The sequence below is a fragment of the Myotis myotis genome, unplaced genomic scaffold, assembly GCF_014108235.1.
Source record: "Myotis myotis isolate mMyoMyo1 unplaced genomic scaffold, mMyoMyo1.p scaffold_m19_p_5, whole genome shotgun sequence".
Lineage (NCBI taxonomy): Eukaryota > Metazoa > Chordata > Mammalia > Chiroptera > Vespertilionidae > Myotis > Myotis myotis.
The window spans coordinates 39675038-39698034 of NW_023416357.1; the positions used below are offsets into that span (position 1 = coordinate 39675038).

The 22997-nt window shown below is 42.5% G+C and overlaps 1 long non-coding RNA gene across 1 annotated transcript in view; it reads right to left on the reverse strand.

Annotated features, from left to right (window-relative positions):
* Window positions 1–707: 707 nt before the first annotated feature.
* LOC118655782 overlaps window positions 708–22997 on the reverse strand; it is a 91015-nt gene continuing 68725 nt past the window's right edge. Inside the window, exons 2-3 of the long non-coding RNA XR_004967391.1 lie at window positions 1101–1169; window positions 708–948 (exon numbers count right to left, since the gene is read on the reverse strand). This is a non-coding gene — a long non-coding RNA (uncharacterized LOC118655782). The remainder of the gene's footprint in view (window positions 949–1100; window positions 1170–22997) is intronic.

Genomic DNA, 22997 nt, shown 5'->3' on the forward strand with positions numbered 1-22997 from the left:
TTACAGCTTTAAGATGTGTTTTTATTTCCTGATAAGAGAGTCTCCCTCATTACTCTTCTTTTTCAAAAAATATATTAGCTGCTCTTAGTGATCATTCTTCTGAATAATTTCATTTTTGTCAAATTCCAAATACTCCAGTAAGATTTTATCAGAATTACATTAAATTTATAGATTAATCTGTAGAAAAAGAAGTAATATTTGCAATGGGAGCCTTCCTTTAGTCTCCATAAAGATTTCTTCATATTGTTCCTGGATATTTCTTGAGAAACTTATGAATAGTTGATTTTCTTTGTTCTCTCCTTCTTCTTCTTTCCCCTCCCACCTACTTCCCAAGTCTGGTCACAGGTATGGAATGTCCTTATCAGACTCACAGTTGTCCGACAGGTTTGTATCTGCAGCTCCCAGGCAAAGTTCCTCTTCCCACAGCCTTTACTCCTGTCTTCTTGAAGTGGCACCTTCCTCTGACCTCCACTATCTGGTTTCTGGTTTCAGAGAACGTATTCAGTCCTTCTGATTCCCAGCACACTGCTCCCAGGGCTCTTATTTATTTTCTACACAATGCTTACTTCATAGAGACTGTAACTAACATTACTTTTTTGTATTACTTTTCTTTTTCTGCACAACAAATTACCACCAACTTAAAACAACACACATTTGTTATCTCACAGTTCCCATGGGTCAGGAATCTGGGGATGACTTACCTGGGTCTCACAAGGCCGCCACAGGGAGTCAGTCGGTGGGTTGCATTTCTGTCTGGATCTTGGATCCTCTAACAAGCTCAGAGAGTTGTCAGCAGGATTTAGTTCCTTGTAGCTGTAGGATAGAGGGCCCCACTCTCTTGCTGTCACCTGGGTGCTGCTCCGCAGTTCCTTGCATGTGGCCCCTCTCAGGCCCTCTCACCACATGGGGACTTCCCACCTCAAGGCCAGCAAAGGACTCTCTCTCCCCCTGAAATATAATCACAGGGGTGACATCCATCACCTTTGCCATTCTCTGTTGGCTAGAAGCCAATCACGCTACCACCTGCACCTCAAAGGGGAGAGGATTATTCAAGGGTTTGACTCTTTGGGGTTGCTTTAGGATGTGTCTGCCACACTCACAGGTCTTTGAGCATTGCCAGCACCCCACTGCTTTCCAGGCACTTCTTTCCTGAGATTTGGGCTGTTGACCTAAATATAACAAGATGGAAATAAATAAATAAATAAATAAATAAATAAATAAATAAATAAATAAATAAATAAATAAATCTATAATAATAAAAGCATAATATGCAAATTGACCAAATGGCCAAACAGCAGAACAACCATCTGGACCACCACGCTATGACTCATACTGGCACCAGGCCAGCCAAGGCAGATGCGATGCGATTGGTCCCTCCCCACAGAGGGAGGCCCAGGCCAGTGGCCAGTGGGCTGATCAATGTGGGGGGGAAAGAGAGGGCTCAGGCCACCCTCTGTGGGGTGATCAATCGGGGGGCTCCATGAAACTGGGGAACCGAGGATGTGTGGCGGAGGACACAGGCAGCACCAGGCCAAGGCGGGTGCAGGTGGGGGACAGGTCCGCGAAGCTGGGGCCATGAAGCTGGCGGCCAGGGGAAGGAAGGCCTACCCTTGCACGAATTTCGTGCATCAGGCCTCTAGTAAATACATAAAATAAGATGGAAGCCTGAGTGGGGATAAGAGACAGAGGGACAGGGAGGAAGGAGAGGGGGAAATAGAAAGAGAGGCACTCCACTCCCCATACAGCACTAAAGTTTTCTGTTTGATACATGCTCCAGGTCTCCAAATCGTGAAGGCAAAGTAGAAGTATGACAGAAGCTAAAAGCTACATTGGTTATTCTTGGTCCTCTTCACCTGCTTTGCAATTGTCAGTTCCTTCATAATTCTGGAATTAGGTGGTTAGTTACTTTTCTTTTTTCTTTTTTTTTAATATATATGTGTATTGCTTTCAGGAGGAAGGGAGAGGGAGGGAGAAATAGAAACATCAGTGATAAGAGAGAATCACTGATTGGCTGCCTCTTGCATACCCCACAACAGGGATCCAGTCCACAACTCAGGCATGTACCCTGACTGGGAATCGAACCGTGACCTCCTGGTTCATGGGTCAATGCTCAACCACTGAGCCACACTGGCAGGGCATTGGTTAGTTACTCTTCAATGTCATAATTTTTTATGTTTTTGTATCTATGCTAGCAAGAAGGCAGGGGAAACTGCTAGTTTCATGATGCTTTGAACCAGAAATCTTAACCAAGCCAGTTCCCAGCAGGCTTCCACTCTGTGTTCTTGAGATGCTGCTGCTGCCTGATTTCTGGGTGTTTGGGGAGCAAGGTGAAGGGTGAATGCAACACATTGGATAGGAAGCTCCCTGGGTTTATTGTGAAACCTCAGGGAAATCAAAGAGACAGCTGGTCTGTGTCTCAGGAAGCTCTGGGTGTCAGAAACATATCTGGATGACTGACGGTCATTTCATCTTCAAATAACCCAGAGAAGGAGGTGTTGTTAACCCACTCTGCGGAAGAGGCTAGATGAATAACTTCCCCAAAGTCACAAATCTGTAAGCGACAGCGCCTGACTCCAGAGCTCTTTCTGGCATGCCATGCTCTCAGGGTATGGGGACATCTCAAACGGGGACTCTCTAGTCTGCCAAACTTGTCCCACATCTCCCTGAAGCAAGGCCACACTAAAGAGGACATAAGCAAGTCATAGTTAGACTTCCACCCTGGCTCCTGTCAGATAGGTCCTTAAGGGGCAGTACAGCTGGTAAGTTTTAAAGAGCAAATGGTAAACAAAGCAGTATGCCCCCATGCCCCTATGCCCTCATGCCCCCAGGTCTCCACAACAATGTACAGCTCCTACTGACCACAAACCCATTCCTGCTGACTGCCAGAGCTACATGCCTGACTGATAACTGAGTGCAAGTAATTACTGAAACTAACCCCGCACATACCTAAGTGTTTATCAATTATCAAAGGTCAATATCTCAGGCATAGTAGCCTTATTAGGCCCAAGATTTAGGCCTGCCTTGAGGCCATTTCCGCAGCAATCTTGGGCAAGTCACAAAATCTTGCCAATAATCCATTTCCTCTAGAACAGTAGTTCCCAAAGTGGTCCCCTGGCCAGCAGCATCAGTATCATCTAGGAATTTCTTAGGAATGCACATTTTTCAGCTTTACCCCAGGCCCACTGAATCAGAAACTCCGGGGATGGAGCCCAGCCATGTTTTACCAAGTCCTGGTCATTCTGATGCACACTAATGCGAAGGGCTCTGCTCCAGTACCTCCCAGAGCTGTGAGAACTAAATAGCATGCTAGGTTCTGTTCTGTCACCATGTGTGTTTCCGTAGCATGGATTACTCCATCACTGATGGGTACCAGAGGAATGATGTCAGTGTGATGTGAAAATGGCACATTAGACTGCACATAATTGCACATTAAAATTTCACATTGTGATGTGAAAATTGCACCTAGATTTTTATCATATCATGGGTGGGTTTTCCTAAGCAAGGGGAGCAAGAATGGCAGGACTGGAATCCTAACCTTCATTGGAAATGGAAAAGGCCTGAGGCTCAGCCGCTGCACCATCAGCAGGAAGCCTTTCGCTGTATAATCCAGAAAACGTTAAAATGAGCACCTGTATCCGCTGGCTCCCTCCGCCAATAGGTGCACTCCAGCCTCGTGAGCTCCCAGCTTGTGTAAGGTTGCCCTCCCTGCCTCCTGTGCCCACTGACTCAGAGCTCCATTTCCGCCCCTGCCAGCCTGGGGCTGATTAAACAGTTACCAGCTTCTCAGCTCTATTGCTTTTGTGCACACTAATACCCCCTATAGCAGCTTCAGCTGCTGCCAGCATCGTCTAAGTGACCTCCCCAGGTAACTGTGATTATTGTGGTTGATCAGAGTTGCATGACATTTGAATGCTCTATTTGGGCCGTATTTTCCCCTTATATCCTATTATTGTTTTATACCACGTTTTGCAGACAGCAAGATTTTCTGGGAAGTGTTGTTTTGTGTTACAGCAAAAAAAAAAAAAAAAAAAGCCTGTATATGTGAAGTCCCTGGCACACAGTAAAACCTTAATAATCCTTCGTACTAGTCCAGGTCTACCATACTTTGTCCTTGAAATGCTGACAACGGAGCCAAGAAAACCCGACAGTGACAATTCCAATGCAAAGGAGCCCGTGAGAATTCTGATAATGAAAGGGTGACATTCTACCCTCTCTGGCCAATAGTTTTAATGACATTCGTTTGGAGCAATGATTCATTGGAGCAATCCTTCTGATTTCTTTTTGTTTTTCTATTTCTAGTTTAAGCAGCTTTTTCGAAGAATGGGGCTATTTTATCCACTTCTGTGTACTTAAATCCTTAATTATTTTCAATCTTTTTCTTTGAGACTTTAGAAGATTGCGCACTAATTCTTAGAGAGAAACAGCCAAGTGGGGAGTAATTATCTTGGCCACAAATCTCTGATGTTTACAGAGTATGGCACTCAGACCTGAAATCTCCCATCACCCTTGCTGGCAGGGCCCAGTTCGGTCTCCTCCGCTGACAAGAATGGGAATTGAGGTCTGGCTCAAGGTCTAACAGCAAGATGCTCTGGCCATGAAAGCCAGCCAGGTGTCCTGGCTCCTCACCCAGCATTCTGTCTCTTAGTGTTTACTCGGTAGTCATGCCCTGCCTTATGAGGTCACTTCCAAATTGTTTCCTTAAACGTGGGGTCTGTAGGTCAAATTCAGGCCACAGCCATGTTTTGTTTGCCCATGTAGGACCTTAAAAATTGGAAATTTTCACATTAAAAATTATTTCTAGCTTCACTTGAAAATTCAGAACATCTGGCAACACAGAGCTAATATCCACATATGGCAACAGCTAAGCTGAAGAATACCTTCCCCTTTCAGCCAGGACAAGCTCATCCAAAACTGCCACAGGCTCTCTCCCTCCTCCACTCCCCGGCCTATCATCTTACACACACACACACACACACACACACACACACACACACACACCTGTCCACACAAGCACACACATTCCGTATTAGCTGCTAGGGCTGCCATAGCAAAGTATCACAGACTGGGTGGCTTAAACAACACAAATTTATTTTCTCACAATTCTGGGAGTCCAAGATCAAGGTATCAGCAGGGTTGGTTTCTTCTAATCCCTCTGTTTTTGGATTAGGTCCCACCCTAATGACCTCATATTAACTCAGTTTCCTCTTTAAAGACCCTGTCTCCAAATCCAGTCACATCCTGAGGTGCTAGGGGTTAGTATTTCAATATGAATTGGTGAGGGGGCCTCACCTCAACCCATAACATATTCTTCCCTCCTTTTAGATGACCTGCTTGGCCCCCAAGGCACTGGAATCTGCAGCTGTGACAAGCAGTGGCAAACTTTGGCTTGCTTTTTAACTTTGCACAGCTTTATGTCAATTACACAACCCCCATATAAAGTACATTAATAATAAAATCCATAAAGTACTTAAAATCCAGAAAGGGCCTCAGTGATGATTTACACCAGTTTTCAAACAAGTTACAGAACCTTCTAACAACCCTAGTGAACAAGGAGCCGATATATAAAATAGCTATGCTTTGTTCCTATTCTCCAAAATGGCTCCTGAGGGAGCTCCAGAGATACTAGGCCTCCCTGTGTGACACGTGACTTGAACACTGCTGATCTAATTCAAATTTCCAGTTTATGTATGAGAAACCCGAGGCCCATCCACATGCCCAAGACCACAGAGATCTGAGTACCAAGTAGGACCAGATGCCATGCCTCCTGACTTCCATGGTTCCTTCTCTCTGTGCAACTCAAGCAAGGTCATGGCATCAGACCATTGAATAATGTCTCTAAGAAAGAGAAATCCTGCTATTTTATTGGTGGAAGTTGTAGCCTGAAGCCTAGGTCTGGGAGTCAGGAAACCCAAAACTGTGCTTTGCCAGGACTGGCTGCACAACCCCAAGGACAAAGGCTTGACCCCTCTGCTCCTCTTCAGGAACAGCACACTAGGACTAGAGTCCATGGGCTTTCATGTCCCTTCCTATGTCAAAATGCTAGGACTCCAGAATGTTACACTGACAGTGATGCTGCTCCTCTTCACTTTTCATCTATTGGCACAAAAGGATTTCATGATAACTTCTTGCCCCAGAGGTAAAGGATCCAGTAATGGACAGGCTCACCCTTCCACACTGAGTCCTGTGTCTGCTGAGCACAAGTCCACCTCAAGAGCGCTACTCTAGCTTGCTATAATAGAAAGGAAAAAAACAAAGTTGAAAAAGACATTCTACAGAAGTAGCACCATGTGACCCACTCTCATCTCGGTGATGGGAACCAAGAATTCGGCACCACAGGGAAAGTGGAAGCAGGAGGGTGGGAAGGATTGCTGTGCTACTTGGGAACTGTAATTACAGAACTCCAAAGTTCTATAATTGCTCTCCAACCAACATTCCAGTGACAACAAACGTATTACTTCATGAGGTTGCCTGTCATGGACCATGCAAATTCTCATTTAGTTATTAGTATCTCATTTCGAGCCAAAACTTATGACCCCAAACATCCAAACTTTGGTAACCACCAACACCCATGTTCTCTTCCTGTTCTCAGACTTAGAGCAGGCTTACATTCCCCACCCCCCTGCAATTAACTGTAGCCAGAGACTGAGTTCTGGCCAATGGAATGTGGGCCAGGCGTCATGCATCTCTCCTAGGCCTGGTCTGTGAGACTCTTCCACATGTAGTTCTGGCTCCTTCCTCTGTCAGAAGGATGGAAAGGACTCTAGAGACACAGAAGAGAACAAGGTCTAGGTCCCTGAATGACCACATGGAACAGAGTTGCACTCCTACCCTCATCCTCACTGGTCTTCAATGTGAGCAAGAAATACATTTTCATTCTGATTAGTCATTGGGACTTGGGAGCTATGGGTTTTGGCATTATTTACTTTGATACATGCATCCTTTGAAGTACCAGACAAGGATACTCCTGTCTACTTGCCAGACCATGAAATATTTGAGGATCTCGAAAGGTGACAAGATGACAATTCTATCTTCTCCCTTAATATTTTCCTCTTTTTTACTTTCTCTGATCCATGCAACTCCTCCACATGCTATCCTGAACACATTGGATCAGGACAGGGGTTTGCATCAAAGAAGTCATTGGGAGTTTTTATCTGGCAAAAATTTCCAAAAACCTAAGCTCTTGGTAGATCAGAATGGGTTTCCAATATAATCAGTATATTTGGAAGAAATGTCATTGGGACAGAAGGATGTTTGAAGAGACTAGAGTTTCTCTACCCCCAAGCTGGAAAAATATTACCCAAGCCCAAACAGCCTTTCTCAACCAGAGTTCTATTCAGAGTTAAGCCTCACTGTCCTACGAGATCCATTGCATCTAATGCATTTACTTTTCTCCTACACATCTAGAATGACACGTGTTATTTAACATCCTTGGGAGAACTTTAAAGATCATTTCTGACTACTATGGTTTAGATGAGCAACTCCACTTAGGAAAGGCTGGTTGGAGGGAGGGAGAGGAGAGAGTGAGGAGAGTGAAGGCATCGAAGGATCCTAGAGAGCAAAGAGAAAGGCACCGGGGAGTCAGCAGAATGCCAGGGAGATGTGGCCAAGGAGCCTGGGCATGCTGAGCGGGTGAGGCTCAGGGTGGCAGCAAGAGCCAGCAAAGAAGAGGCAGCATGACAAGTCACAGGCACCTTCACAGAGATTCTGGCTACCCAGGCTCTTCCTGAGGCACCCTTCCGGGAGGACTGAGGCTGGCTGAAGGAGGGTTCTCCAACCTGGAACCTGCAGGAACCAATTCGCAATTAAGGATTCTTTGGGGCAATGAATGAATTGAATACCTTTGACTTCAACTCAAGGGCTTCCTAAAATTCCAACATCTTTTTCAATCACTTTAGGCAAGGTATTCAGAAGACCTCAAATGACTAAGTGAGGTACTGTTCGCCAATGCTACCTGCCAGCAAAGTCTTGAGAGTTAACAGCTCTTCCCCAGGCTGTTTTTTTCTTGGAGTTGACAGAGGACTCCTCCAAGGTACTAGTACAGCACTTCTTCAAGCGCAAACCCAGTCTTTGGACCTCCTGGAAGATCTTGCTGGACCGCCAGGGTACTGGGGACAGATTGTGGTTTTTCCCTCATTTTATGTTTTGTCAGCGGTATCTCCTTCCTGATGTAATCAGCCTCCGGAACTTTACCCAAACAGCAATTTTGCACTAATGGTCAGAACAAGAGGAGTCTTGCTATAGACTCCTGAAAGGGGCACCATTACCTGTGAGCAGGGCTGGCAAATCCATTGTTGGAAAGAAGTAAATATTTGGTGGGGAGATGAAAAAGAATGAAGTTAAATTTTCCAGGTTTTTGGTTGTGTTTGTTTGTTTGTTTGTTTGTTTTTCAGCAAAAGCAGATATTTAATAACTATAAAGTATTAAATGTGGGAATTACAGTCATCTTTAATAAAGTATGCACAGCACTCATAAAATATATAATTATATGTATAACTTGAAAAAGATTCGTATGTTGTCTTCATCCTGGGCTTTGCATTTTAAGTGGGATGTGGGAAAACAGAATCAACCCAAGTTATCTAAGGCCCTTGAGGGAAGATTAAAGAAGTTGATATGATTTTATTCTGTGATGAGAAAGCCAAGAAAGGGCTAATTTTCAAATATCTTAAACATTAGTCTCAGGACACAGGCCTGCTGAATGCACCTCTTCCCAGCTCAGAACACTTGAACTCAAATTCTGGCTGAGAGCTGTTATTTTAAGTGGGAAATAGAGTCATCTGTTCTCCCATCCACGGATCCCCACATTGGTTACCCACTTCACTATCTTCCCACCTACTTTCTCCTGGGATCCCCATATTGATTACTCACTGCACTATCTTCCCACCCTGTCCATTAAGTTAGCATTATGGCTAACTCCCCAAACCCCTCTACCCAACCAATCCCCTGGGTCCTGCCAAGTCTAATGCCCACTAACCTGCTCTGCTGACCTTCTCCCTCTGCCCCGTTTGGGATCCTCTTTACTTCTTGCCTGTAGCTTTGTAACAACTTTCTAACAGGACTCCTGTAGCTTCCCCATCCTCACCCTCCAGCCCACTTTTCATACTGCCCAAAGCTCCCACCCAAAATATAAATCCAAGGGTACCTATCGATCAACCAGCTTAAACACCTGCAATGGACTTTCTGCAGGTTTAGAGATTTTCAAAATACGTAGTATTTTTTTTTAAATCTGCCTTAGCTCCTTTTTGCATCCCATCTCCTTAGCATTGTTCTCAAAGCCCCTTTACAACCTGGCCATACCCACCTCTCCCTTCATCGGCCCTCACCTGCCCCCACTCCGCTCCAGCCATATCAGATGCTCACAATTCCTTGAACATCTGCATGCTGCCCTGCCTCTCTTCTTGCTAATTCCTAGGCCTGGAATGCATTCTTGTCTCCTCCATGTGGTGAAATCAGGGTCATCTCTTATGGCCCAGGTCAATCATCTCCTCTCTTTGGCCTTCCCAAACCTAGGCAGAACTCATCACTTCCTCCTGTGGTCCCCACATCGCTTGGCTCTGAAATGGTAAGTGTCACATATTATAATTTTTTGTGTACATTTTTGTCTTTCTTACTATATCGACAACTTCTTAAAAGGAAGAATCGTATCCTGTTCATTTGGTTTTTTCTCTAATACTTAGCACAGTGTCTGGTATATTGTAAAGGTTTGATAATTGTTGAATGAAAGGATAAGCTCCCAGTTCAAAGATTCTCTTTTTAGTTTACCTAACACATCCAGCCTGACAGTGTTCAGCTTGGATTGGAACAAGAGTCAGGACCCCAGGAGCAGGTTAACGGGAGGTGAGCTACAACTGCCCATAATGGCCCCTGCTGGGCATAGTTTTACATCCCATTGTCTGGATCAAAGTTAGCAGTTTCTGCCCTGTTTGTTCCTATGTGTCATAACTAGAGCAAAACTCCTTCATCAGCCAGTCTGGCCACACCACAAACAGATGAGTTGGGAAGAAGGGACTGCCTGGTTCTTTTCAGGTTCCTATGGATACAGTGCCACCATTGATCCGCTGGGATGCATCTGCGTGGGCAGCTGCCACTTCTGGACTGTAAACACACAATGAACAGCAGGCGGGGGAGGAGGGGATAGGATGGGAAAGTGGGGGAGGGCAAGAAAGAATTGAGAGAAGGCATATGGGCAGAAGAGCGGAGGGAGGAGGGTTTGGTATTTGCTCCTACAGAAGATAGAATGTATTTGATAGCTTCTCGAAACGCTAACGGTTTTTAAAGTTCCTTTTGCTAAATATAAAATGTGAAAATCATGAGTGGAAGCTTGCCTTCCTTTCTGCAGCCATGGCCAAAATTCCTGGGTATATTTTGATCAGACATTTCTAGACACATCCTCCACAAACATGATTAGACAGCCTGTCATCCTGACATGGGCTTAACGAAGAAGCAAAATCAGGCAGCCAATCTGCAAAAATATAACATGGTGTCTTTTTCTCCCTTTTGGTCATTTCTTTGAGAAACATGGACATTGATGCATGCAATAAAAACAATAGCACTTTATATGGCTAGTACTTTTTAGTTTATAAAGAAATGTTCCTGCCAGGCCGGTGTGGCTCAGTGGTTGAGCGTCAACCTATGAACCAGGAGGTCACAGTTCGATTCCTGGTCAGGGCACATGCCCAGGTTGCAGGCTCTATCCTCAGTGTGGGGCATGCAGGAGGCAGCCGATCAATGATTCTCTCATCACTGATGTTTCTCTCTCTCTCTCTCGCTCTCCCTTCCTCTTTGAAATCAATAAAAATATTTTTTTTTAAAAAAAGAAAGAAATGTCCCTTAGGGCGTCACAACAACCCAGTGAGATATGCAAACTGGATATTACCACCTTGTTTTCTGATGAGGACTCTGAGGCCATTGACGAGATAGTCTATTGTCCCAGAGCTACTTGGTGGAGGCAGAGTCAAGACTCATACCCAGGACTTCAGTTTCCAAGATTGGTGCTCTCGTCCCGTCCCTACACCCACCACCTCACGCCGTGCCTGACTGCCAGCTAAACCACAGGCTGCTTCTCCATTGGAGCACAAGTGATAAAGAAAGAGGAGATGGATGGTTTGGGCAGGGGTAGGCATGTTGACAATGTTTTTATAGTCTCCTGGTTTTTTAAAACCCCACATTAGAGTAAATAAATGCATGTCCAAAATAATCAAACCACTGGCTTACAACTTTTCTATCATCATTTCCTCTGAATGTATGACTCTGGCTCTGTTGCCAATACACTCAAGACTTTTGAATGTGGTTCCTTCACTGATTATTCTCTCAAATCCAGGTCATAGTTGCTGTCTCTTTGGGGACTGTGAGATCAGTTCTGTGAGGCAGTCCATGATTGCTCTCCATCCACAGGAGCCACGGGGAGCCTCTGAATGCAACTGGATGTCTCCTTTTTGACCAAGTTTTATCACTTTCTCAAATATCTGTGTCTGTGAGTATAGTGATGGCAATACATTATGTTTATGGGACTTTACAGTTTATGAAGAGCTTTACTGTTTCAGAGGCCCTACCCCCTACTCCCTCTCACCACAAGGTTCCCTCCCTGGCCGTGAGGATGAGGCAGATCTCACTATTTTAATTGTATAGATTAAAACAGGGAGCCTGGAAAGGCTAAGTACATGGTAATGTTCCCATTTAACACAACTAGTAAGTGTTGGACTAGGAAATACTAAATCCTAAACTTCTAAACCCAAATCCAGCCCTCTTGCCAGTGGGCCTGTGATTTTGTTGCCCTCTCCCACACCCACCACAAAAACTGATGAGACAGGGAAAGTCCATCACCACTGATGAACAGAACTCAGAGCACATGCTGGACTGTTCTTATCTGTACCTCCCATAAGAGAGTAGAAGTTCTTAAACCTATGTCCATGGGTTTAACTGATGATCCCTTCTAATTGAATGGTTTTTTTTCCTCAGAGAGAAATTATATAATTTTCATCAGATACTCAAAGAAATGTAAGAGATTAAAAATCACTGCTCTGCTCTGTAAACTCATCAAACTTGGTATCTACAAAGCCTACCACAGTGCCTTTCATATAAAAAGTGCTGACTGCCTGGATGGATGGATGGATGGATGGATGGATGGATGGATGGGTGGATGGATGGATGAATGGATGACTCTGTGTTTTTCTGTCAAGCTCTAATTCCACAATTGACTGAACTATTATGCAAACTGAATGATGCACTAGACAGGACCCAATTAGTGGGACAGAATTTTAGGGAGAAATATTTGAAATTGAGAGAAAAATCTTGACTCTCAATGTTATTAAGTGTGATGTGACTGACTCATACTCGTAATTGTTCTTCCAGTCTTCTCACCTATCTACCCTATCACCAAACAAAACAGGGGGCTCACATATCACCAAATTCAGCAGAGCATATAAAGAAATTATATAGCATGAGCTCCATCACTGGCTGACTACACATCTTACATTTAATAGCTATTTCCATGTCAGAATTTTAAGTCTACCAAAAAAAAAACAACAAAAAAAAAACACCCTAATTTTAAATGGAGCATATCAGAAAATCACAACTCAACAAAATACAATATTTTTTGACAAATACTGGGTAGCCAAGTTATATATGCACATTGTGGTTTTAGAGATTGTCCAAACTATGAGGTGGTTTGAGATGTCAGTCCCACATCCCTCAGTGCTGGACTGATTTCAAGAAGATAATTAAAGTCAATGGTACCTGGCACATGAAATAAAACACCCACCCTCTACTCTCTGGGTCTGGTAGATCAAAGATAATAAGCTTGTCATAAACCAAGATAAAGGGCCACCAGGGAGTGACACTCCCCTCTCAGATTAAAATGTTGTCAGAATGGTCAAGGTAGACACAGGAGGGATAAACATGCCAATCGCCCCTCCTACCTAGACTGCACAGCCTGGAAGGAATCCTGGCCAGGCCTTTCAACATGTTGGCAAGAGCCAACCCCTGACAGCCTGGAAAAGAGCAGAGAATGGAAGCAATGTGCTGGAGAACAGTGCTCATCTGTCCTGCCAGCACTCAGCCTCGCCATGGCCAGAATCTGTCACTGGACATGTCCATGCAGCTATCGATAAGCTGAGCATGAAAACTACCTGGAAGCAGACTCGACTCTAGGGTTTGGTGTTAAATACCAGAGGATATAGTGTCCTGCCAAGGACACACTTTTACAACCCTGCATTCCTCTACGAGCGATGTGTATTCTTTTCCTTGTCAGATTGGAAAGAGGCGACAGCCTACAATCAATGGATTGAATATCAAATCAAAAGTCCTAAGGTCTGGTATGTGTTTTTAACTGGTGAACAAAAGACAACAGAGGTTTCGGGACGTCAATTCAACTTATTTCTTACAGCATTATGATAAGAAGAAGAAGGAGAATTCTTTGTAGTTTATCTCATTTCTACATTATCTTATCTTCACAACTCTGAGAAGTAAGCAGAACAGGTATTATGGTTCCTAGTGTCTGATATGACATTAAAGATCAGAGACTCTGAGTAGCTTGCCCAGGTTCACATAGCAATTTCTGGAGCAAGGTCCCATGTTCTGTGACTCCAAGTCCAGGGTTCTCTCAGACATAGTCTTCCACTAGACAGCGGTTCTCAACCTGTGGGTCGCGACCCCTTTGGCGGTCGAACGACCCTTTCACAGGGGTCGCCTAAGACCGTTCTGCATATCAGATATTTACATTATGATTCATAACAGTAGCAACATTACAGTTATGAAGTAGCAACGAAAATAATTTTATGGCTGGGTCACAACATGAGGAACTGTATTAAAAGGCCAGAAGGTTGAGAACCACTGCACTAGCAGATTGTCAAGGCTCTGCCCTCTCTTTTACTGTTACTCAAATGGTCCCTTATTCTGGCCAGTTGTCTTATAAATGAAACCCCTTTATAAAGAGGACTTCTTAGCAATTTGATAGATAAATTCTTTAAGTGGATAATGATCTAGAGCAGTGGTTCTCAACCTTCCTAATGCCGTGACCCTTTAATACAGTTCTTCATGTTGTAGTGACCCCCAACCATAAAATTATTTTTGTTGCTACTTCATAACTGTAATTTTGCTACTGTAAACAATATGTAATTATATATGTGTTTTCCGATGGTCTTAGGCGACCCCTGTGAAAGGGTCATTCGACCCCCAAAGGGGTCGCAACCCACAGGTTGAGAACTGCTGATCTAGAGTAAGCTTTATTTTTAGTAATTTAATTACAAAATATATCCACATTTATTATTAATATGTTGCTTTATGCCTTTAGAACAATATTCCAGTCTAGTCTAATAGCCTATTAAAAAAAAAACTTAAACATTTGAAAGAAATTATTTAAGGAAAAGTTTTCATTATTCATTCAGTTCAAGAAATATTTATTGAGTGCCTACCAAGCACGCACTGTCCAGGGCATTAAAAAGACAAAAGTGGTCAAGACAATGTCCCTTCTGTAAAGAGTGTAAAAATGAAAGAGGAAGTCGAATAAGAACAGGTAAATGCATATGTTGCATGAAGAACTTCACTGGGATAAGGGCAGAGGGTCCCAAAAGCACAGAGAAAGGACACTCCACCTAGGACTGGAGGTCAGAGAAGGCTTTCCAGAAGGAATAACTTCAATGCCAATTATTTGGGAGAATAGAATTTTGCAAAACGTTTCTAGCCTCATCTGTAACTCTAGGGCCACTGGGGAACCCTGACCAACATCCAAGCACACCATGCCCTTTCCCACTTCTTTGCTTTACCCACATTATTTCTTTAGCCAGAATACCTGCTCATGAATTAATTCCAATATCCTCTTTCTCATCCTTCAAGGCTCAGTCTTTGCCTTTTCTAGAGAGTCTTCTTTGATCTTATTTTAAGAAACGGAACTAAAACTAACTTGAAAAGATTATAAACACAAGATTCAAGTTCTATTATATTTCCCTGATCTTTCATAAACCCTAAGCCCCTCAGCGATATTTAGTCATTAAAAGAGCACTATGTCCACACTGTACAATACAAGTGTTACTGGGGCAGCCGGGGGTGGGGAGGCGGGGTGGGGGAGGAAATCATAGCCATTTCTAAATCCTTCCAAGACTTGTATTATTACAATATCTTGATCTTCAGCCAAAGCCAGAAGAGGAAGAGATCAAGTTTCCCTTTCTCTCTGTTCCACTGGATCATTGGGGTTTGTGAGGTAGTCTGAAGGGTAACCACCATCTGGATCCTTGGTCAACTGGTAGCAAATTTGGGTGAAAATATGTCAACAGTACATTGTAGAAGATCTCAATGTTTTCACTCTAAAATTACATACTGGCTCTTTTGGTCATCAGCAAATCTTTACAAATGGGACCAAAACAACTTTCTTTGGGAATACCAAGAGAGAGACAATATTCATATTATAGAGTTTTGCAAACTCTCCGGATATCCTAACAATAAGTTACAGATGTGTAATCCTAAATCAAGAAGCTAAATATAACATAGATTCTACAAATGGTAATTTTCTATAATTTGAGGAAAATATTTGGTAGCTCAATTCCCCCTAGAAATGGCTGGCCATGCTTCTGCTTTGTTAAACATCTGTCAGCCTTTCTTATGGACAGGAGCATCCAGAGAAGAACAACAGATTTATTTTAAAAATGGAATCAATTTTAAAACTATAACTTGAATTGTACTCTGGACATGTGGGTATTATTTTATAACTGAGAAGTATTAGGAAATTAAGAAACCTATATTCATATTTGCATTAATTCTATTACAGTAATTCTATTTCCTGATTTTCATATCTTGTGTTATTACCTTCCTCTCCTTTATTTTGAAAAGAAACTTTATCAGTTTTCCTGTGGCATACCATTTTATCTCTTCGTTTTGCTTGCAATAAGATATCAGCCTAATATTGGCAGAGCAACTTACTACAATGATTCTTTGTTCCAGAAGAAAAAAATGCATGACTGGTACATTATTAAAATAGACAAGGAAGTGTGTTTCACATTGGTTATTTACTTAGTGAATATTGTCATGGTACCAGGTACTTTACAAAAGACAAAGTGAGGTAATCATGCAGCACACTTGGATCTTGCATTTGATATGAGGATCTTGGGTACTTACCCAACACTGACTCATAAATCAGCTCACCTCAGATAGGATGCAAATGTTATTCTAAATATATAGTCAGTTTTATGGAACCTCCATGCCAACAAGCACTATGCAGACTGCCTTGTTGAATCTCTGAGGGCTCTGAGGAAGGGTGAAACCAAAATGGGGATGGGTTTATGAAAGATGGTAGGTACGTTTTAAAGAAAAGCAGTACAAAGAGGCGGGGGGGGCTAACAAATAGAAGAGAAACTGGAAAACTGAAAACTACCACAGTGAACTTCATAGACAACTGACAAATAACTTGGGTTCTAAATCAAATGCATACTTCATGAGTCAGAGTAAAATGTTTACTTATCTCAAACTTGGCTCTTAGCTATGTCTGAAACTAGGGTTTTTTCCTGCACAAGAGATCATTTCTCTAAATTTTTTTCAAGATATTAATAGTCTGAATTGTATTTTTATATTCACAAAGTTGAAATCGGCTCCATCCTAAACAATAATCACATAGAATTTGCCACACGTCATCTTGATATGAGATATAAAATCAGGAAAGCATCAATTCAGACCTTTCTAAATTGTGAATTTGTGGAAAGATAGGAAGAAATCAGTAGATTATGTTTGCGAGGCTTATCAGGTAATGCCCCAAGCGGAGCATGCCTGTGATGGGGCAGAGCACAAAGGCAATGGGCAGCAACCATTCAGGGGTCCCTGACATTGGAGACACACACTGCCTCTCTAGACCTTCATGGAGAAGATCCTCACATCTTTCTCCTGGGAAAAATTTGATGAGGCCTATGTTCAGAAATAAAATGGAGGACAGAGACCCCATAGGTAAGTCTTCCAATTACTGTTTCAGAACCAGGACCCAGGGACCATGCATGTGCAGGGGGTGGCGGGGTGGGTGTCTCAGCTGCTGTTCACTCCCAGGGTTCAGAGCTCTCTGTGCCTGGGCTGGTGGCTTGGGCCTGAGGGAAGTCTGTGGGTACAAGCCCACATTGTACCCACTGCTGAAAGGTACACAGTCTGGGCACTGCACAACCTGGTAGAGTACCAGGCAAGATTCCACTCTCAGGGAGGACTGAGGAGCTCCAGAAGGCAACTCATTCTAAATGGGAAAGAGGCCAGGAATAGGGCTGAAGAAAGGAACAAAGCCTTGGCATTCAAACAGGGCAGTGGGAGGAGTCAGCGTGCAGTAATCGCACCTTTACTCCACCCCAGCCCAATGCCATGCCACAAATTTAGCTCCTGGTGAGAGAGGACATCATGACCAAGCCATAAAACAGCTGTTTCAATAAATGCTTTAGCTCAGTGGGGCCCAGGCCTCATGCTGAGCACAGTGTAACACAAAAGAGACTTAGCCTTCTCCCCGATTCTGCCATATAGATCATTGCCCAGCTTTGTGCCCTAAGATGTAGTACCAGAGAACAGAGCAGAGGAGCTGTAGCCGTAGGGATCAACCTCTCTCTAAGGACCCCCAGAATTACCTGGAGGGGGAAAGGGAAGACTTTTGGAGTGCTCAGAAGAGATGTTTCAGAAAATAGGGTATTTTGGGTGGTGATTCAAATAACTTCATACTTCTGAACATTTATAATTTCCCCGCATTTGCAAGTTTTATTATCTGTTTCAGAACCAATAAATGCAAAGAGATTAGTCACTTGTCTGCAGAGCACATGAGGAGCAGAACAAAGGAATGGGGGGGGGGGTGCGGAGAACACTTGTTGGGAAAAAGGGTAACAGGCTAAGGTTTTAGGTCCTGCATTAAGAAAGAAAGCAGAGTTGTAGACCCTGAAAATCCCCAGTAGGGTTTGCTAAGAAAAATAATAGAAATATTTTAAACATTGAGGTAGGAGAGGGATTTTCAAATTTCATGTAGAAACAACCATTTAATGAGATCTATTCTCCCATTCAACCAATGTGCTTTTTTACAAATAAATAATTCTTATCTATGTAGAATTTGGCCATGCAGATTTTTTTTTTTTAAATTTCCTACATACAGATGCCCAGTGATGCTTTTTGACAAAATGATCATTCCAAGTCCCTATAGGTCCTTAGTTGACACTTCATAGCCATTAGTTGAGTTGCTAGGTAGGCTTGCTTTAAAGTAATGGGATCATAATTCTTCTGCTATTGAGACCCTTTGTGGGGATTCAAACAGCTCTTTCTAACCATCAAGACCAATTAGGGAGGTGATACTGTGTTCCAAATGGAAATGGCAGAGGTTTCTCTGGCAAATCACACAAAAAGGAACCCACTAAAAGCAAAAAGGACCTGTAGTTGTGTCTACCTAGCAAAAGTACTCAGTGGAAAGCGAAAACATAGAGGCTCTTGTCTTGTTTGGTTTCCCTCTAAGAACAGTAATGTTCATGATGAGGATGCTGTTTATGCACCTTACTCTTTCTGTTGCCTGCATCTCTACGGTGTAGCCAGGGCTCTTCTGGTTGAGCTCTTTGCAGCATCTATGCAGCGTCTGTGGATGGCTGCCGGTCTCTCTTTGGGAATCGGGACCCCTACATGGCAGGAACCACAGCAGGGTTACTTGAATTAAATGCACACACTTCAATATTAAAGAAACAAATCTACTATGTTACAGTTGTTGTTGTTGTTGTTTTGCCAAAGAAGATGTCTCTTTTCTTTCTACCCTGTTTCCTTCTATTTCCTAGTTCACTGTTTGGGCCTCACTTATCTTTTATGATTGTTCTCCTTTTAACTGGGCTGCCAGGACCCACAGCAGGCTGCCTGCACACGGCCATGCAGAGACTAGGAGGAAATGATGAGAGCCCTCAGCCTGCATTTTCACTCCTTGGCTGAATCTCTCTTTCCCCCTTTGCCAAGTCTCTTGACTTCCTCCCAGGAAACAGTGTTTTATGCTTTCAAAGCACTCCCATATTCCTCTCTCTGTCCAGAGGGTTAGCCTTCAGTGAATTAATATGTTCAGATGGCAAAGATTCCATTTTGATTATGTTGCCTGTTTCTAAACAGAAAATAAGGTATGTTCAGAAATGCACAAGGACATTATGGGTAGCATGGCATCTTTTAAAAACATTTTTTAAAATTCCAGTTCTTCCACAGTTGTGTGAAATATAACCTGTCTTGACTTCTGTCTGTCCGAATAACTTTGCTGGCCTTCATACAGAATTAGAGCAAGAAGTAGAACATGAGACAAATGGTACAAACTTCCAGTTATAAAATAATATAATAATAAAATAATATAATTTATAATAATAATATATATAAATAAATAATATCATGGGGATATAATATACAGCATGGTGGCTATAGTTAATACAGTATAGTTAATACAGTACTGTGTTATATATTTGAAAGTTGCTAAGAGACTAGATCTTTCCTACAAGTTCTCATTATAAGAAAAGAAATTTGTGACTATGTATGGTGATGGAGGTTAGCTAGACTTATTGTGGTAATCACTTCACAACATAAATATCAAATCATTATGCTGTACACCTGAAACTAACATGGTATAGTTCAATTTTATCTCAATTTATTTTTAATGTAGAACATGAGAGAGATCTACGATGAGCAAAAGGGAATCTGGTTAGGATTCAACAGGGACCCCTAAGGATGTGATCTATAGAATCTTTTTTTAAAAAAATTGTTTTTATTGTTAAGAATATTAAAATGTCCCCCATCTTTCTCCCATTGACCCTTCCACCCAGTTCCCACCCCACCCCACCCTTCATTACATTTGATCTATAGATTTTATCTATCCATTGACCCATCTCTCTGTCTACCTATCTACCTATCTTTTTATATTTTTTTACACATATAGTGGGAATCATGTTATCAAGCATTGCATTGCTCTGCCTGATGGACACAGGTTAAATTTCTTGCCCCTCACTCCCACCCTGGGTCATACTGAATTTCTCTTCTCCATGCTGTCATTGCAACCTATGTGGATCATAATAATTACTAGCACTTTGTATTGTAATCGCTGCCCAGGAAGACCTTAAAATCCTTTATTTATTGATTGATGTATGGATGAGAGAGAGAGAGAGAGAGAGAGAGAGAGAGAGAGAGAGAGAGATCTGCGGTCCCACTTATTCATGCATTCGTTGGTTCCTTCCAGTATATGCCCTGAAGGGAGATCAAACCTGCAACCTTGTTGTATCAGGATGATGCTCTAACCAACTGAGCTACCCAGCCAGGGCCTGAAATTCTTAAAGACAAACTCTTGCTCTTTCCCCCACACCCCTATACTCCAGCCTCTGCTCCCACCTTTGTAACCTGGAAGAACACAATGAGTAGAGGCCGACAGATACCCCGCCACAACAAGGGGGGAGCCTGTTCGAGAATGCAGGCAACTGATGATGTGAAATAAGGGATGAAGGTGAAGAAAGACTTCCGGAGGGCAGAGACAGTCTGATGCACTGGGGTTTTTCTTATCAATATTAAGATGACTTCCAGAAAAAAATCTTACCATCTACTTTACTCATCTAGTTTTCTCTTTACATTTTTAAGAAAAAATAATGTAAATAATCATTAAAAAAAAAACATCCTAGTTAAAAAAAAAAATAAAAATAAAAATAAATAAAAAACATAGGATACCTGACAATTTGTACCTGTTTCTACATGGCTCTTCTCTGTTTACTTCTTTCTTCTCTTTGGTTGATGTCAAGGGTAAACCTAAATAGGTACACTGTTCAGATTAATGATCTAGGCTGTCTGGCTCTTTAATACAGCCTTGAGGTCTCAGGCACATCTTGGTCTCTCGTATATGAAATACACTCTTCTAAAAAACAAAGGCAACTCAATTTTCCTGGCAACCTCAGAGACATGCCCATCAAATTTATTCCTGTTTAGTACGTGTTTCTTAATTATTCATCTGCAAGACATTAAAATAGTTCATTATGATAAGAGGTTTCATTTGGATGTTAATTTGCAAATAAAAGTCAGGAAAAAGTTTGTATAAATTATTTTTGTAAATATATGTACATAAAATATCTTTTAAAATTTTAACCAACCAGTTAATAAAATCTTCTTGGGAAGAATATCCAAAGATAACCACTCTTCCTTGGAATAATTTTATCACAGTCCATCTTCTGTGAGCCTCTTTAGTAATCTAAAGGGTGAGATTAGACCCTCATTATGAACTACTTATATACATCATTTGAGATGATGGGAAAGTAATTTGAAGAATTCGGAGCCTGGTAATGAGTTTCCTTTGAAGTTGGGGAGGGGTGGCAGTGGGAACCAAATTTAAGATAATTGCTGGTTGTCTCCAAGGAGTCCAAATGTTGATGAAGCTTCTGTATTTAATAATTAAAGATGCTAACCTCAGAGAAAGACAGAGGGACATTGTTGGTAACCCCTTGACATTTCAGAAGCCTGCATCTTGGTCTGATAATCTACTGTCTAACTTCATCCTCCTCTTTACTCATTACTCCTCATTGCTCTGTGTTTGCTGGGCCTTCCACCATAAGCAGTCAGAACAATTGAAAGCCTGAAGAATGAAAGAAAACCTGCTTAGGAAACTTGACTCTGGCAGCATCCCACACTGTGGTTATAAAACATCCACCTTTCTGCCCGAGGTGCGCTTCTGGAGAGCCAGGGTAACGAGGACACCTCTCCCACCCTGTTCAGGAAATCAACAAATGTTTGCCCAACTCTTTGAAGTTTATAAGCTCTACATCTGGGTTAAGTCTAGTTACTACACTCATAGGTAACCTTTTTCTAGGAGAAAGGTGCAACTCTGGGTGTGGCTTTCTCTCCCCCTTCATTCAAATCTCTGTTGTTAGACTCATGAGAACTTTACTCCAGTCAATCATGGCACGCCTGAAATGTTCTCCCAGGATCTACTACCAAGAGACCTCAAAGTCCATTTCCACATTTGGCCTTTCTAGCCTTTCATCTAATCAAAAGTGCCTCTTGGCACAGCTGTGTGGGTTAGGGGAATTATAATGGAAAGTAGAAATGTGCTCATTCCTCATGCTAATTCCCAGAGTATCCCTCTGTCCTAGAGGCGTTTTACAGCTGTGCCTACAGAGCAGCTAGAAGTAATTGAGAATGAAGAGCAGCATGCCCACAGATTATCCAGAAAACAAGGTCATGATCGCATCTCAACAAATTACACTTGCAATGACTATTTCCAAATAAAGTCACATGCTAAGGTGCCTTGGGTGAGGACTTCAACATATAACATTTAGGGGGATGCAATTCAACCCCTAAGAATAAGTAAGTCAGTGATTCCCAAATCCTGCTCCAGGGCTGAGGCAGATGGAAAGTGCAATGGCCATGTCAGATCAATTTCTCCCAGATCAAGTTTCTTCTGTTGTGTTGTAGACCTCACCATGTGACCCTGCCTCTTATAGAGAGTTCCCTGCATCCCTTCACATACTTTGCACTGGCCAGACACCTGGTCTACCACTGCCTGCTCTTCTCCAACCCAAAGAGAGGACAGAAGAAGAAGCTGGTGGGGATGGGGGGGGGGGGGTAGCTATTCCTATTATACCATAGGAGCTCTTAAAATCACTGAAAATGAAATAATATAAAGGAAACAGTATTTACCAGGATGGGTGAGATTGTGCAGCCCTCTGAGGGCATGTTGAAGTAGCAGATATTGCCCTGATTGTCTTCATAGGAGAACAGATCTCACTAAAGGATTGTGGTTTTGCTGAGTATAGTTTTCAAGGTGGGGGAAGCATTTTATTGGTCAGATCAATCAAATCAAGGCTGAGTTCTGCCACCAGTGGTCATTCTCTGTCCTTCCTCTACTCAATGACAACCACCATCACCCTTAACAAAGGTGGGTATACATATTACCAGTGTGAATGTAGATACAAAGTATGTCATAGCCTCAGGCACCCACGAGTACACCCTGCCCAGGGTATTCAAAAGTCAATGAAATGACACCAGGAATGATGTTTCCCTTTGCATTGACACAGTCAGGG